The following is a 16,568-nucleotide window of genomic DNA, read 5'->3' as shown; positions in this document are numbered from 1 at the left end:
GCCAAGTATAATAACCGTTTCTCCTCTTCGGAAGTAGCTGGAAGTAATTCGACAGCCATTTGAAGTGATGGGATTTCGCATTCAATAGGTAACACAGCTTCTAAGCCATAAACTAGCTGGAAAGGGGTGAAACCTGTTGAATTTTTCACTGAAGTTCGATATGCCCATAGCGCCGAAAATAACATGTTATGCCAATTCGTTCGATGGATACCAATGATCCGTCGAATCATGATGACTAGAACTTTGTTGATTGACTCAACCAAACCGTTGGCTTGCGGATAATAAGGAGTAGAGCTATCGTGGCGCAAACCAAGCTGGCTTGTAAGCTCAGTCATCATGACGTTTCGAAAATGGCTCCCATGGTCAGTAATGATTGCTTGTGGGACACCAAACCTAGTTATGATATGATTGAATACGAAAACTGCAGCTGTCTTGCCGCTTGCGTCGAATGTAGGCATCGCCTCGGCCCATTTTGTAAAATAATCAACCGCGAGGATGGAGTCGCCAATTTGTCACACGGAATTTGTCAAGGGTGCGGACACGACTGACCTTCCTAGAAGTCTAAGACGTTCTAATGACAAACAAGACAAAATGGAGTGATCTTTCTCTAAATACACCTTTTACAACATGAAAACTACAAGTGTTTAGGCTTACCTTATTCCAAAACGCTGTTGTTGAAGTCCGTTCTTGACGATCCGGATGAGCTCCTCCTTCAAGTCAATTCCTGCAACCACAAACAATCAAACAATTACCAAGCACTTGCATTTCATATAATAAAACATATATCCAACATGCAGACCAAGGAACACATGAAATAACTCATTAACACAAGCTATTGAGAAAAATAAACCAGTTTGTATTAATAACGAAACAAAGAAACTCTTACAACCTGGCCTTGGTGTTGTGCAAGTTCCTCCCAGGGTCCATCAAGGGTTTTCCTCTACTTTGACAAAGCTCACCCTCTCCCAAGTAGAATCAAGTGAAGACAATCTCTCCTCACAAAGGCTCTAATGGGAGACCTAAATCCTGCAGCATTTACCCAAAGAAAATGTATAGCTCCAACCTCCTCTCCTTCTGGCTCAATGCCTTTATTTATACTGCTGTAAAGAGGTTATTCAGGTTCACTATCAATGGGATCATCCCCCTCTTTGGGTGGGATAGCTCCCTTATTGATGGGATAAGTTCCCCCTTAATAGAGATACATGAACCCACTGGAGGCGCATCCATTTCATCAAACCGACCTCTAGAATGTTCTAGAAGTAACCACAAGTAACTTTTTCAAGATAAAACTCGCGCATTTTGCCTTTTACAGAGGGACGCACCTGTCCCTTAACATACAGAGCGTCCATGGACGCAGATTTTGTGAACATGGTCAGCGTCCCCGCAGGTAAGGCTAGAGAGAACCTGCGACCCCAGAGATAAACATAGTTTTTACAAGACTTTCTCTCTTCTTTGAGTTTGAGATGGATAACAGAGGCATGAGACTTGCCTAAGAGGGTAGCATGACTGTTGATTTGAGCCATACTAACTGTAAGTAGTCAAGGTGACATTTTTTAGTGTAACAGACAGGGAGGAAGGAAGAGATATAGATATGGAGAGAGAAGGGTTAGAGAGAGAGATGAAGGGAAGAGAGAGAGAGAGAGGGAGGGAGAAAAGGGAGGGAGAGAGAGAGAGGGGGGAGTGGAAAGGGGAGGGAGAGAGAGTGTGTATGTTTGGGGGGTGAGATAGAGAGATAAAGAAGGAGAGAAAATGGGAGATAGAGATGTAGATGGAGGGGGAAGATATGTGCTTACACTGAAATTTTGGCACACTATTAATCTAATTACTTTGAGCTTAATGTACATCATACATCTAGTTGCATCAAATCATAAATCAACATCTACAATGAAATCAATGCATCTAGTGTAGGAAATCAAATATGATTAGAAATAAAAATCTACACTAAAATCAATGAATCTAGTGCAAACAATCAAATAGGATTAGAAATCAACATCTACACTAAAATCAATGCATCTACTTCAAGCAATCAAATAGGACTAGAAATCAATATCTACACCGAAACCAATGCATCCAGTGCAAGAAATCAAATAGGAGAACAAATCAACATCTACACTAAACCCAATGCATCTATTGTAAGGTATTAAATATGATTAGAAATCGACATCTACACTGAAATCAATGTATCTAGTGCAAGAGATCAAATATGATTAGAAAACAACAACTACATTGAAATCAATACATCTATTTTAGTGAAAAACCAAAATATTCATGAATTTCTAGATTTAACTTCTATGTCTATGTCTATCTCCCTCCCTCTGTCCTTCTCTCTCCCCCCCTCCCTCTCTCCTCCATCTCTCTCTCTCCACCTCTTCCTCCCTTTGTCTCTCTTTCTCTTATTCCCTCCCCCCCATGCCATTTATTTCTATACCTCCCTCCATCTCTCCTTATCTGTCTCTCTATATTAGCCCCCTAAACACATGTCACGCTCTCTCTCTCTATTCTTCCCTCTTGCCCCCTCCATCTATATCTCTATCTCCCTCTGCCTCCCCTTCTTTATATCTATATATTAGCCTGCATACACACTCTCTCTCCATATCTATCTACCTCTCTCTCTCTCTCTCTCTCTCTCTTCCCCTTCTCTCTCGATATCTCTCTTCCTCCCTCCCTCTCTTTGCCTCTCTCTTCTTATATCATAGTAACTCTTCGTCTCATGGTTACCCTGGCAGGCTGGTGAAATTAAGTAGATGTTGGAGTGGGGTTATAGAAGAGAAAAGTTAGAAATAGGAGATTTATCATTACAACAGTGGCCACTACTACGTTTAAGAATATTGTTTTACATCATGCATTGAAATTCACTACAGACCTTGAAAATTCAATTTCAACCAATTTGATAATTTTAGAAATTTGACTGACAGGAACTAAGTTAAAATCACTTCTCTAAAAAAATTATTTCCAAAATATTCAGGAATTTTCAATCAACATTTCTTTAACCCAAAATCATTTGTACCCTAATTTTAGACTTTTTCATTGAAAAACCATGATTGCATTCCCACAATAGTAGGCCTGCATAATTTTCATAAACAGAATAAAAGTCCCAATGAGTAGAGCTACAACCTTCAATGGCTTTGAAAAATACTACTCTCTATACTCTTGAAATAATTTTGAAAGAAAAGTTTTTGCATTTGATCATGCAACCTCACATACTTACTAATGAAATAAACTAACTAAAGAACGATGAAAGAAAGGAACAAGAAACCCAGATTTATTATTGCAAAGAGAGAGAAGGAATTGATAATAACATATCCCATCCCTGTAGAATAATTTTCAACTGCTTGTGTATAATTGGCAAGAAAGAATCACTGGGACTAAAGATTCACAGGCTTATTTTTACCAAATTAACTTGTGAAAAATATGAATGTAGAGGAAATATTGAACAATGTGGAAGTTGAGCAGACAAATGAGACTGTCTGGTTCAAACAGATTCATGTGCTTGTTTCTACCAAATTAATTTGTGAATAGAACAAAGCATAAAGTGCACAATATGGAAATTCAACACAAAAACGTGAGTGTATGATTAATTCATATCTTTTGTTTGAGATAGTGAGATAGCCAACCATATTAACAAAAACATATCTCTAAAATGCTTGGATCTAGGATGGTTTCAGTCGTGTGTGGGCATACAAAATTTATTTAACATCTAATTATTTTGATCATTTTAAATATGCTAAATATGTCTAAGATTATTTTGGCCAATTTAATTTAACTTTGATGAAATAAAAATTTTAATTGCAAAGTGACAATGTTGAGTGATAGAAAATGTGAATAATAAGAATATAATCAATTACAAACAATCTTCATTACTATTAATTTGAAACTATTTTCTTTTACTATTCTTATTGTCACACCTATTAGTTATTTTCTATTACCGCGTTTGAATGCAAAGTGATTAACAATGTTGAATGATGGAAAATGGGAATAATAAGAATGTAGCCAATTACAAATAGTTTACAGTTTCAGGAAGAAGACATTTTGGGTAAGTGAACATTTAATTTAGGATGAAAATTTGAGTTTTGTATTTATGGTTGAATTACTGTAACACAGAAGTCGATTCATGTCATGAATATTGTTTATGTGCTTACATTGAGAGAGTGTGTATGTACGTTTTGGGGGTGAAATAGAGATATATATGGAGGGGGGGAGAGAGGGAAGAAGATAGAAACAAAGATAGGGAGGAAGGAAGAGATATAAATATGGAGAGAGAAGGGTTAGAGAGAGATAAGGGGTAGAGAGAGAGAGGGAGTGGAAAAGGGAGGGAGAGAGAGAGAGGGGGAGTGGAAAGGGGAGGGAGAGAGAGAGAGATGGAGAGATATGGAGAGAGGGTGTGTATGTTTGGGGGGTGAGATAGAGAGATAAATAAGGAGAGAAAATGGGAGATAGATATGTAGATGGAGGGGGAAGATATGTGCTTACACTGAAATTAATGCACACTATTAATCTAATTACTTTGAGCTTAATGTACATCATACATCTAGTTGCATCAAATCATAAATCAACATCTACAATGAAATCAATGCATCTAGTGTAGGAAATCAAATATGATTAGAAATAAAAATCTACACTAAAATCAATGAATCTAGTGCAAACAATAAAATAGGATTAGAAATCAACATCTACACTAAAATCAATGCATCTACTGCAAGCAATAAAATAGGACTATAAATCAATATCTATACCGAAACCAATGCATCCAGTGCAAGAAATCAAATAGGAGAACAAATCAACATCTACACTAAACCCAATGCATCTAGTGTAAGGTATTAAATATGATTAGAAATCGACATCTACACTGAAATCAATGCATCTAGTGCAAGCGATCAAATATGATTAGAAAATAACAACTACATTGAAATAAATACATCTATTTTAGTGAGAAACCAAAATATTCATGAATTTCTAGATTTAACTTCTATGTCTATGTCTATCTCCCTCCCTCTGTCCTTCTCCCCTCCCTCTATCCTCCATCTCTCTCTCTCCACCTCTTCCTCCCTTTGTCTCTCTTTCTCTTATTCCCTCCCCCCCATGCCATTTATTTCTATACCTCCCTTCATCTCTCCTTATTTGTCTCTCTATCTTAGCCCCCTAAACACATATCACGCTCTCTCTCTCTCTCTCTCTCTCTCTCTCTCTCTCTCTCTCTCTCTCTCTCTCTCTTCCCTCTTGCCCCCTCCATCTATATCTCTATCTCCCTCTGCTTCCCCTACTTTATATCTATATATCAACCTGCATACACACACACACACTCTCTCTCTCTCTCTCTCTTCCCCTTCTCTCTCGATATCTCTCTTCCTCCCTCCCTCTCTTTGCCTCTCTCTTCTTCCCTCTCTCCCCCCCTCCATCTATATATCTATGTCCCCTTGTCTCTCCTTATCACCCCCAAAACATACTCTCTCTGTCTCTCTCTATCTCTTGTCACTCCCTCTCCCTATCTACCTTTCTCTCTCTATTTATTTCTTCCCCTTACAACTCCATCTCTTCCCCCCCCCCTCTCTCCTCTCTCTTACCTTTCTCTCTCTATTTATTTCTTCCCCTTACAACTCCATCTCCCCCCCCTCTCCTCTCTCTCAAGTCCTCTCTCTCTTCCTTCCTCTCTCTCCCTTTCTTTCCCACCTCCCTCTTTCTCTGCCCCCCATCACACACACACTCTCTCTCCACCCTCCAACTCTATCACTATCTCTATCTCTATCTCCTTCTTGCTCCCCCCCTTCTCTCCCCCTCCATATCTATGTCTCCTTGTCTCTCTCTTCCCCTTATTTTCCTCTCTATATCCTCTCCTTTTCTCTCCCTTCCATCATCTCCTCTCCTCCTCATTCCATCTTCATCTCTTCCTTATCACCCCCTCTCTCTCTCCACCTCTATCTCTCAATGTATTTGTTCTTCCCTCCCTCTCTTTCCCCCTTCCAACTCCATCTCTCTCTCCCCTCTCTCTCAAGCCCTCTCTCTTTTCCTCCCTCTCTCCCTTTCTCTCCCACCTCCCTCCGTCTCCCCCCCATCACACACACACTCTCTCTCCACCCTCCAACTCTATCACTATCTCCTTCTCTCTCTCCTTTTTTCTCTCCCACTCTCTCCCCCCTCCATATCTATGTCTCTCTGTCTCTCTCTTCCCCTTCTTTCCCTATCTCTATCCTCTCATTTTCTCTCCATTCCCTCATCTCCTCTCTCCCTCATTCCATTTGCATCTCTCCCTTATCACTCCATCTCTCTCTCCACCTCTATCTCTCAATGCCTTTGTTCTTCCCTCCTTCTATTTCCCCCTCCAAATCCATCTCTCTCCCTCCCTCTCTCCCCCTCTCTCCCCCTTCCTGCCTCTCTCCTCCTCTCCCCCCCTTCCTCTCTCTCTTCCTTCCTCTCTCTCCTTGTCTCTCCCACCTCTATCTCTCTCTCCCCCACTCTATTCCCCCTCCATCTCACTCTTTCTCTCTTAAATATGATCCCATTGTGTTTTATTTAAGAAAGTATCTAGAAAAGAAAAATAACATAATTGGTTGTAAAATATTAGACCTATATTTTTTGGATCAATCATGTCAAAGAAAATACAATAATAAAAACTTAAAAGAATCTGCACTATCTTTCCTCTATCATTGTTAGTCACTTTTCTTGCTCTCTTTGCTTGGATCTTTGGTTAAAATGCATTTTTCCTGGTTTTGGGTATTGACCCATGGTATTGTCAAAAAAGCCTATTTAGAAATTAATAATAGCCATGGTAAATATTCATGATTAAAAACCTTGTTATATTGTAAATATTAATTTTTTATTGGCTTATTAATTAAATTTAATAATGGTTGTGCAATCATTATTTTGATTTATATTGTAAAATGGATGTTAATTTACAAACACTATTTATGTGTTATACATATTAATGTATATGTATATTATACTTTCTTTTATCTTAAAAAGAGTTAGTAATTTTAATAATAAAAATCAAAATTACAATATAAAAAAGTTGAATTTAAAAAATATCTCACATCTCACATCTCAAAATTAACATCTCGCATCTCACTCATACACATGTAACATCTAACATCTCACATCTAACGCTAACACTCAAACATCCATCCTATCACATCTAACACTCACACATCCACCTTATTATACTACTACTAAATATTAAATTGATATATAAAATTTAATTATTTATGAGATAAATGACTAACTTAAACTAAATATTAAATCAATATATAAAATTTAATTATTTATGAAATGACTAATTTTTTATAACAATTTCATTACTAAAATTTACATATATATATTCTATCCCTCTCCATTTTAAATATATAACTTCGTATAAATATAACTTCGTATAAGAAAACAACCCAATCAAATCATACCACATATCATAATTAATACATATTTCATATTACGACCAAATTATAAATAATTCAGTAAACAACCACCACAACCATCATCAGCATATCAGCAGGAGAATATTTGAGGTTTGAAAATCTAATAGATTACGATTTCCTTTTGGAAATTTGCATATATTCCATGAAGCCTCCGACAATGTGGATCCTTCAACGTGTGCCATCCAAATTCATACCACACACAACATACCGCGTGTTAAACATACCAAGGGTTTGGCATGGTTTATGTTGAGGCTAATGCACGTGGCCACATGTTTTCCACATTGAAATAAAATGCATGTAGCACCATTTGCCACATCCCTTTGCCAACTATTAATGTACACAAAATCTAAGCTGACTTCATCTCTAGATTCTCAAAATCTAAGCAACGTTAAAATCTCTGCCATATCATTGCCTGCCGTATCAAATTCATATCACCAAGGGGTATGTTCAACGTGGGATTTATGCAAATTTAAGCAAATTATTATTTTTTTCTACTAAACATGGGTTATTGATAAATTTTTTTGTAAGCTTGGTAAGACTTTCTTATTTTAGAGTTTACATGTCCATTATTCGTCGGATTACGGGGAGGGTAGCACAAGATTCGAACCCAAGGGTATCACAAAATTCAAGATTCGAGCCTAGCACAAAATTCTCGGGTTCGATGAGACTTCATTCCACGACCATCACCACTTGAGCTACCCCAAGCAGAGATAGATTATTGGTAAATTTAGATGAAAGGTAGAAATGAGATTTTTTTTTTTTTTTTTTTTTGAATTTGGTAAATAAGTATAATGAAGTCACAATATTTCATTATTTAAATTATATTTTTGAATGTATAAATGGGTTCATTGCTTAAGAAATTTTTTATGGTATTTAAATCATGCAAATTCAACAATTTAAGACTATAATTTTCTCAAATTTTAATCATATTTCAAACAAAATCGACCCAAAAAAATCTACAGATAAAATCCAAAAATTCACCTCATCATACTACTATTATGAAGTGGAAATATTTTAACCTTGAGTACTTAATATAAAATTATGTATCTGAATATAAAATTATGTATCTCAACATTATCATATTTGTATATACATATTTGATAACTATAAGTATAATTTTGGTGATTAATTTTTTTACATATTTTACTGTTTCACATGATGTGAATTGAATTTTTACATATTTTACCATTTCACATTGTGTGCATTGAATTCTAAATTAGGTAATGAGATGGCATAGCAAATCTCAAGGAGGGAATTCACATTTCATCTATATTTAGAGAGGGGTATATTTAGGAAGGGGTAGAGATGCATATTTACTTAGTTAAATCTTTCTTTAAGACAAGAGTTTATGATATCAAAGTAAAGATTCATAAAGATGATCTCAAACAATGTTATTAATTTAATGAGAATTTTACTGAGTTCTTTATTTATTTTTTGGAGGTAGCATCAATCTTTCAACCATGGTTTTAAAGACCAAATATCATGGCTATGAAAAGCACTAAAATTCATCTCTTAAAGTTTGTCTATTTTTCTATTTTTATTTATTTATTTTTTTAATGTGGTGATGCAACATCACCCATTTTCCCTTAGGGTTAAAATTCAAACATTTTTCAACCATGGCTTTAAAGACCAAATATCATGGCTATGAAAAACACTAAAATTCATCTCTTAAAGTTTGTCTACCTCTCCATTTTATCTTTTTTTTTTTTTTTTTTTTTTTTATGATTATTTTTTTAAGTGTTTTTCAATTTGGCCTAGATTTTATTTTATTTTATTCTATTTTTGGGTTGAAAATTACTAATTAATTAACATTACAACTGTGAATATTAACACCATAAAAAATAAAAGAACATAAAATAGATTATGAATTAAATAATATATATCTATATATATATATATATATATATATATATATATATATATATATATATATATATATATATATATAATATAATATAATATAAAATAAAAAATGATATAAATATGTTCACCTCCTCAATGACCACGAGCCTCATTATGAGATCTCTATCTTTAACTCTAAACCTTGATATGCACACTAATCACATGCAAAAGAATTGTGAGAATCAAAGGCACATTCGTTTTGACAAAAATAAAATGGATATCTTCTTAAAAGATTTAAAAAGGGATTTAGGCTTCTTAATGTAAAATGATAACGTTGATCACATCTACCATAATTTTCTACAATTGTTTCCAATGCCATTAACAAGTTCTCTACTGAGGTGTCATACAAAAAGAATAATAGAACTTCCAACACTTGATATGATAATGATTGTAAAATTGCTAGGAAAACAATTAAAGATGCTCCTAATGAAACTGTGAAGCTTGAAAAAATAAGTATGTACAAAACTCCTATTAAAAGGAAGAAAATTTCCTATATAAATAAAATGCAATAGTGTCTTCTTCGCCTTTCTAAAGTCGAGCCTAGAAAATTTTGGAGGAATATAATTGTTCATAAAATGAAAGAAAATAATTTGATCCCCTTAAAGAACCACGATATATATCTTAAGAATATTCATGATTCCCTAGACACCATGGGAGACATCTTTAACACTCTGCTAGAGGAGGATACCTTTTATTTGGAAGACGTGGATTCCGGGATTAAGAAGCTCGCTAATGGGAAAGCTAGGGATATTGAAGGCTACCAAGATGAAATTCTTGAAATGGGAATTTCTAGCCTCATCCATCATATACACAAACTCCTCAATTTGGTAATGAAACATGGATTCCTTGAGCCTTAGATGCAAAGCATTATTGTTCCTAGCTTTAAAAGAGGGGATAAAAACATTCCCTCTAACTACTGGACCATTTTGATTAGTCACATTTTAGCCAAATTGTATGGGCACATTTTGGAAAAGAATATTAGCCTCTGGCTTGAAATCGATGGTAAAAGAGCTAAAGGAAAATTAGTTTTACATATACATCACTCAACTATTGACCATCTTGTTTCTCTTAGGATCATTTTCGAGGAATGTTGTAATAATAAAACCAATCTCTTCTGTTGTTTTGTTGACTTTATAAAATCTTTGTACATAGTTCCTCGGGACAAGCTATAGAAGAGAATTGAATAAATAATGGTTCCTCTTAAGTTGAGGGTTGTTGTGACTAGGCTATACGAGAATATTCTTTCCAATCTTAAGACTACTGAGGGTTGGCCTGAATAAATTAAATGCAATATCAAGGTTAAGTAAGGGTGTCCCACATCCCCTACCATTTTTAGCATTTACATTGATAACCTAGAAGAGTGTTTGGAAGTTGCATGATGTGATGGCCCTAAGCTCCTAATATGGTCATTACTCTTTTCCTTTATGTTGATGATATTGTCCTTTTAGCTAGAAGCCATGATGATCTTGACAAGAAGCTTATAATCCTCCATGATTACTGCTCCAAGATGGATATGACTGTTAATACCAACAAGACTAAAGTCATGATAATTAAATCCAAAAAGGTTAACTATGATAATTTCAGTTATGATAAAAATTACATGGATAAGGTTTCTTCATACAAATATTTAGGTATTAACATTCATCATCATCTCAAATGGAATTATAGAATTGAGAAAAGGATGATAGGAGGTTGGAAAGCTTATTATGAGCTTGAAAACAACAATAAGTCAACTAATCTTTGGGTATGTAGTAAAAAGAAGTTCCTCTTTGTGTTGGGTTGTGCTATATTCTTTCCATGACTAGCCCATGTAGTTAATCGAGGGGTTAAAAGGGGGGCGGAGCCCCCTTTTGTTGTGCCGATTGCGTAGCGGGGGGGGGGTCACAAGGGGTTTTAGGGGTGCAGGTAACCCCACTCTATGGGGTTCGGGGTAGCACCCCAGAAAATTTTGTTTTTGGACCCTATATTAGGTTGGACGGACCTACCTATGGTTTTGTGCATGATTTTTCGCATATGGTTTTGGACGCGATGGTTTTCAGTCCATGGTTTTGGACACGATGGTTTTCGGTCCATGGTATTGGATGCTTCAGAATGTATAAATATGTATTGTAACATTGAAAGGAATATAATGAAAAATCAAGCTGGTAGTCCTGGTTTTGGGATCCAGGGGAAAATCTCTGTGTACATGTGTTTTATGTGTTATGCTCTTGCATTGTTTATTTTCTGTGTTTTAGAATTCGTATGTAGGTAATTTCTGTACAGGGTTAAAACCTACACTTTGAGCCTCTCTTCACCCATGTTATTTTATATGTATGTTAGGTCTGGGGTTGCAGTATATCTAAAGAATCTTGGAGGAAGATCTAGCTTATCCAAAACTAATTTAAAACCTACAACCTCAAGAATAAAGGAAATACTCCCTACCATGTCCTCTTAATTAAAGCCAGCCTTTCCTCCACTTAAAGCATGGCCATGTTTAGGTATCTTATGTATAAGAAAAAGCTTTACAACATGGAATCCAAGAGGTTTCCTAAAATTTCTTCTAACTCTAGTCAAAACCCCCAACTCTAGCTCAAGTGAGGTTGGCATAAGGATGTCTAGTCGATCATTGGGGGATAAAGGAGGAGAACATCTTGGAGAATCAGGATAATATTAAAAATGCTATTACTTCAAAATTAAGGATAAGTTGTGGGATGATAAGGAGTTAGAGGGAAAAAGGAAGTTGTTGAGTAATTTAATTATGAGTTAAATTGTTAGCATTAAATTATCAATCCAAGTTCATACACTTGTGAAGCACATTTGCACAATATATGCTAGGACATTGACTTTTAATTTTAAAAAGAAAAATTAATCTATTGAAAGAATATTGCAAGATTGAAATACAATACTAATCACAAAATGACATATAAAATGAGCACACACTTCTTTATCTTATGAAAGAAGACATTCAAATTATTCTAGGAAAACAATAAGGTTTGATCTATGAAAAACAATAAACTATAAACTAGAAATAAATGAGATTTTAATCTATTTGAAATGACAGTACAACTTTATTGTAAGAAGAATAAATGTGATTCTATTCTATGAAACCATTTCCATGCTATGAAAGATAATGAAATCCTTATATTGTAAGAAGCAAGAAACTTCTTATGCTAAATCCTTATGCAATGAAATCTTTTAAAGTTCCTATATTATGAAAGATTTTAAAAACCTCTCCTTAAGTCTATTCTATGAAAATATTTTTAAATTCTATTCTAATGAACATGGAAATGATTTATTCTATGGAAGCCATAAGATGTGTTTTATGAATTGAATACTCTGTTCTAGAAAGAATTAAAATTTTGGTTTTAAAAAAACAAATGGATTATATGCTAAGGGAAGTAAAGACGACTTATTCTATGACAATAAGAAAATAATATTATGAGAAATTGAATTGAAATTTCATCTATCTATGAGATCAAATAAAAATGAAGTTATTGGTGTGCATGTTTAGAGTTAGAATTAATTCATGTTTATGCATTATCTATAAATATGAGACTAAATAAATGCAGAGGTAAAAGACCTAAATCAAGAAGCGACTAATAAATGTTTTTGTTGTTTTTCAGAGATTTATTCAACCATTTGATTTACAAAAAAATAAGAATGAAATGAGCATAAAAGAGCATCTAAAGACACTGCCTACAAAATAGATGATCTAAACAATAAACTAGAAAAAAATCTTGCAGAAAATGAGTTTAAAGGACACTAATCTATCTTGCAGAAATGAAACATAAGGAAAATTTAAAATACACTTGTACTCATCAGAGGGCCCTCCTGAGGTGCACAAAAGTTGGGAAAACTCGAGAAATTAATGATCAAACACCATATCTCATCATGAAGGCATAACCATATAAAAGGATTGTATTAACTTAACTATGTATGAACTTCAACAATTGTTCAAAAGCTATGATAACATCGAGACATATTGAACAACCTTCAACATTCAACACTATTGCTTGCTTCCTAGTGAAGTGTTTATCGAGTTTTGAAATAATTACTTCTAAGAAACTTATTGCTAAAGCCTAGCTCTATAGATCAACATCATAAACTTCCAATTATATTGAGATTCTTACTCACATGATTTGTTATGTATGAAGTGAATCATGTGAGAAACACATCATCATTCTTCAAATTATTTATGATCTTGCTCGCTTGATAAGTATTCATCCTCACCTGATACCTTGTTTTTATGTCTAGTATATCTAAATACATCATGTCACTATTTAACTGTAAGTATGACTTTGAGATTGTGGTCAACTAGGATTATTAAACTTGTGCTCAATAGGTTGAAATATATGTAGACAACATTTTTCATCTTTGCATGCGATTTGGTTGATCCATCTTCCATGGGACCTATTTGAACCTTGAATTTAGCTACAAAATGTTAGTGAGGCTGTAGAAAGTTTCAAATTCCATAGCTCATGCATATTGAATCAAATTTATAAATAAATATGTATAGAATTGAGAGCACATTTGGGAATTTACCTTATTGTTGATTTATGTAGATTTTATGGATTATATTTAAAAATGGTGGTGTGATGATGTAAATATAAGTGGAAAATAAGTGAAAGAGAAGCCAACAAACTATCAAAAAGATGTAATTCTTGTGGCCCAACATTCCCCCACACTTGGGGTTTTACATGTCTGCATGCACTTGTTGGTAGAAAAACTTCAAAAATGTAGTAACATTGATTTTTAAAGAACTGTTTTAGAGGCTTGGATTAATATGTCCAAGTTACTTTGAACTCCCCTTTTCTACATGGTGATTTCCCATCTAGGTTTATTCATCAACATTCTAGCCTTTAATGATTTAAATTTCTATTGGAGCAACTTGTTGGCCTTCTTAAGTTTAAAATTCTTTCGATACCAATGGTACATGATTTTGAGCATTTTATCATTATGTTCTTTAAGCAACTGATTTTTTCCCTTCACATGATTTCAAATTGTTCAAGTTCAACTATCTCTTCCTTTAATGTCTTAATAATTTCGTGTTCCATATGAAAAGGAATGTTATCAAATTGTATAGGGCTATCGTATATTGGAATGTCATCATTAAAATTATGTTCAAAAGAAGGATTTACCTTATCATGGTGTGATCTTTCTCCAAAAATTCAAAATAATCGTATGTCTGCTATTGATTGACATCTATCTCTACTGATGACCCACTAGGTCTATAATCCACAATCGATAGTCTTAAGATACTAATGCTACACTACAAGTCTTAACAAAGAGACTTTAACCCTTCCTATCTCTCCTTGATTCATTAAAATTCCCTCATATCATTATGCATAAACAAGGAAGGATTGATTTTCAGAGTTTTGCGCTATACGAAATACTTGAGCATGATTAAGAGAACACATGAGTATGTCAACTCTCTATTGCTCAAAATTCTATCTCAAAATATTTTTGACCAAGCGCAACGCTTCTTCAAGCTAGCGCCACCCTTCTGCCACTTGCGTGACCCATGGCATGACCTTTCTATCTCAGGCACGACCCTTTTGTCTTAGCACGACCCTTCTTCTCCTGGTGCGACCCACGGTGCGACCTTTCTATCTCAAGTGCAACCCTTTTGTCTTAGCACATTCATTTTTCTCTGTCATTCATCCTTTTCTCTTCTTCCTAATATTCTATGTGAGTGTGATGAAGATGCAATCTGGAGATCCTTCAAATCTCATTTTTAAATGGTATTGATCCTGATACCTGTGTATAATGGCCACAATATGCTTCCACTGCACTTCAATCTTCATGAATAATGGACCCTGCATACTTTCACAAGGATGCAACCATTCATTGGTCACATCTTCAAGGTTGGGAACTATCTTTTATGCAATGCGTGACGGCTCCCCCATGGATTCCAATTACAAAGAAATTGTGGGTTCCAAGTTCAACCATTAATAAAACCAATGCATAAATTATCACAACCAACGATCTGATAATTTCCAATTTCCAGCGAAATCCATGTAATTTACAATGTTAAAGCTTCACACAAAAATACACAGATCTGCCTTATTACAAACACACAGAAACTGAAATTCTAAATGCCAGTTCTCTTATATAATAAAAAACCTCTCTCAATCATTATCAGAAGTTTAATTACCTCACACACTATGCCAGGGCTCGGTGGCCTAATTTACATTCATTTGGCCATCCTTCTCCTCATGCCCGTAGGTTTACAATTATAGGAATAATTACATAATTATGGATCATTCTAGGTCCATGATCTTCTCCATAGATCTCTCAACTAATTCCTAAAATCTCTTAATGATCCCTTGAGGATTTCAACAACAGTTCTATATCTAAATTCTGCCTTTATGAGAAGATTATACCAAATCTCTCAATCCACTTTTAACTCAACTAATTTCCTATTCTAGGATCTCCTAATCCCCAAGATTTTTATGAGATCTTCACAAGTATAACATCTCTCATATTCTCACATAATTGAGAATATTTACATTTAAAACCTCACATACCTATTTCTCACTCAAATTATTAAAAATATACAAAATTTCCTATTAAGAAATAAAAAACATCAAATCCCCTAAGTCAACCAAATATACAATGATTTTCTTGAGCAGGATGCTCTTGCATCATCTAGACTTTTTTCTTTTGGGGTTGGTGGAATTGGTGAGTCCTGGACATCTATAACATCTGATGAAGAGATTTTATTTTGTTTTAGCATACTTCTTATGATTCTTTGACTCTTTCTTCCATGCTCTGGCTCCTTAACATTTTTCCTCTTAGTATTATGATTTTATAACTTAGGTGGAACAATGGTCTTCCACTTCTCTTCTTTCATTGTCGTGAATGGTTTTGACACTTGTTCCTTCCGTTCTTTAATACTCTTATTCCTTTTAGGCCACCCTCTTGTTAGCTTCACTAGAGTATCTGGAAAAATTGAACCCTTTTATGGCTCAATTGTATCTGCAATCTCTTTTAATGGACTTTCTAGGGCATAAAACTGCTACATTCCTTCAGTATGGATGTCCCTTGTTTCTACTTGCTCATTTTCAGTCTCTTGTACTGACATTTCTTCTTACATTTTATTTCTGAGGTTGAGGGTTTGGAGGAACCCTAATTCTTCTTTTCCTTTCTTTTGGGACGGTTTCTTCATCTGAGACTTCGATAAAGTGATTTCTCACTAAAAAGTCTCTCCAGTTGTCATTTCAGGTCTTCAATCTAGCTTCCACAATAATCTTGACCAATCCATGGTGATAAAGAGATCTATCC

General features: G+C 34.7%; 1 pseudogene; it reads right to left on the bottom strand.

The window, feature by feature from the left end:
* LOC149222800 (asparagine synthetase [glutamine-hydrolyzing]-like) overlaps positions 1–16,568 on the bottom strand; it is an 80,284-nt pseudogene that overhangs the window by 17,872 nt on the left and 45,844 nt on the right.

This window comes from Pinus tabuliformis, chromosome Q, assembly GCF_031772625.1.
Source record: "Pinus tabuliformis cultivar Carrire ecotype Pingquan chromosome Q, CPIR1, whole genome shotgun sequence".
Lineage (NCBI taxonomy): Eukaryota > Viridiplantae > Streptophyta > Pinopsida > Pinales > Pinaceae > Pinus > Pinus tabuliformis.
This window is presented reverse-complemented; position numbering and strand designations above follow the sequence as displayed.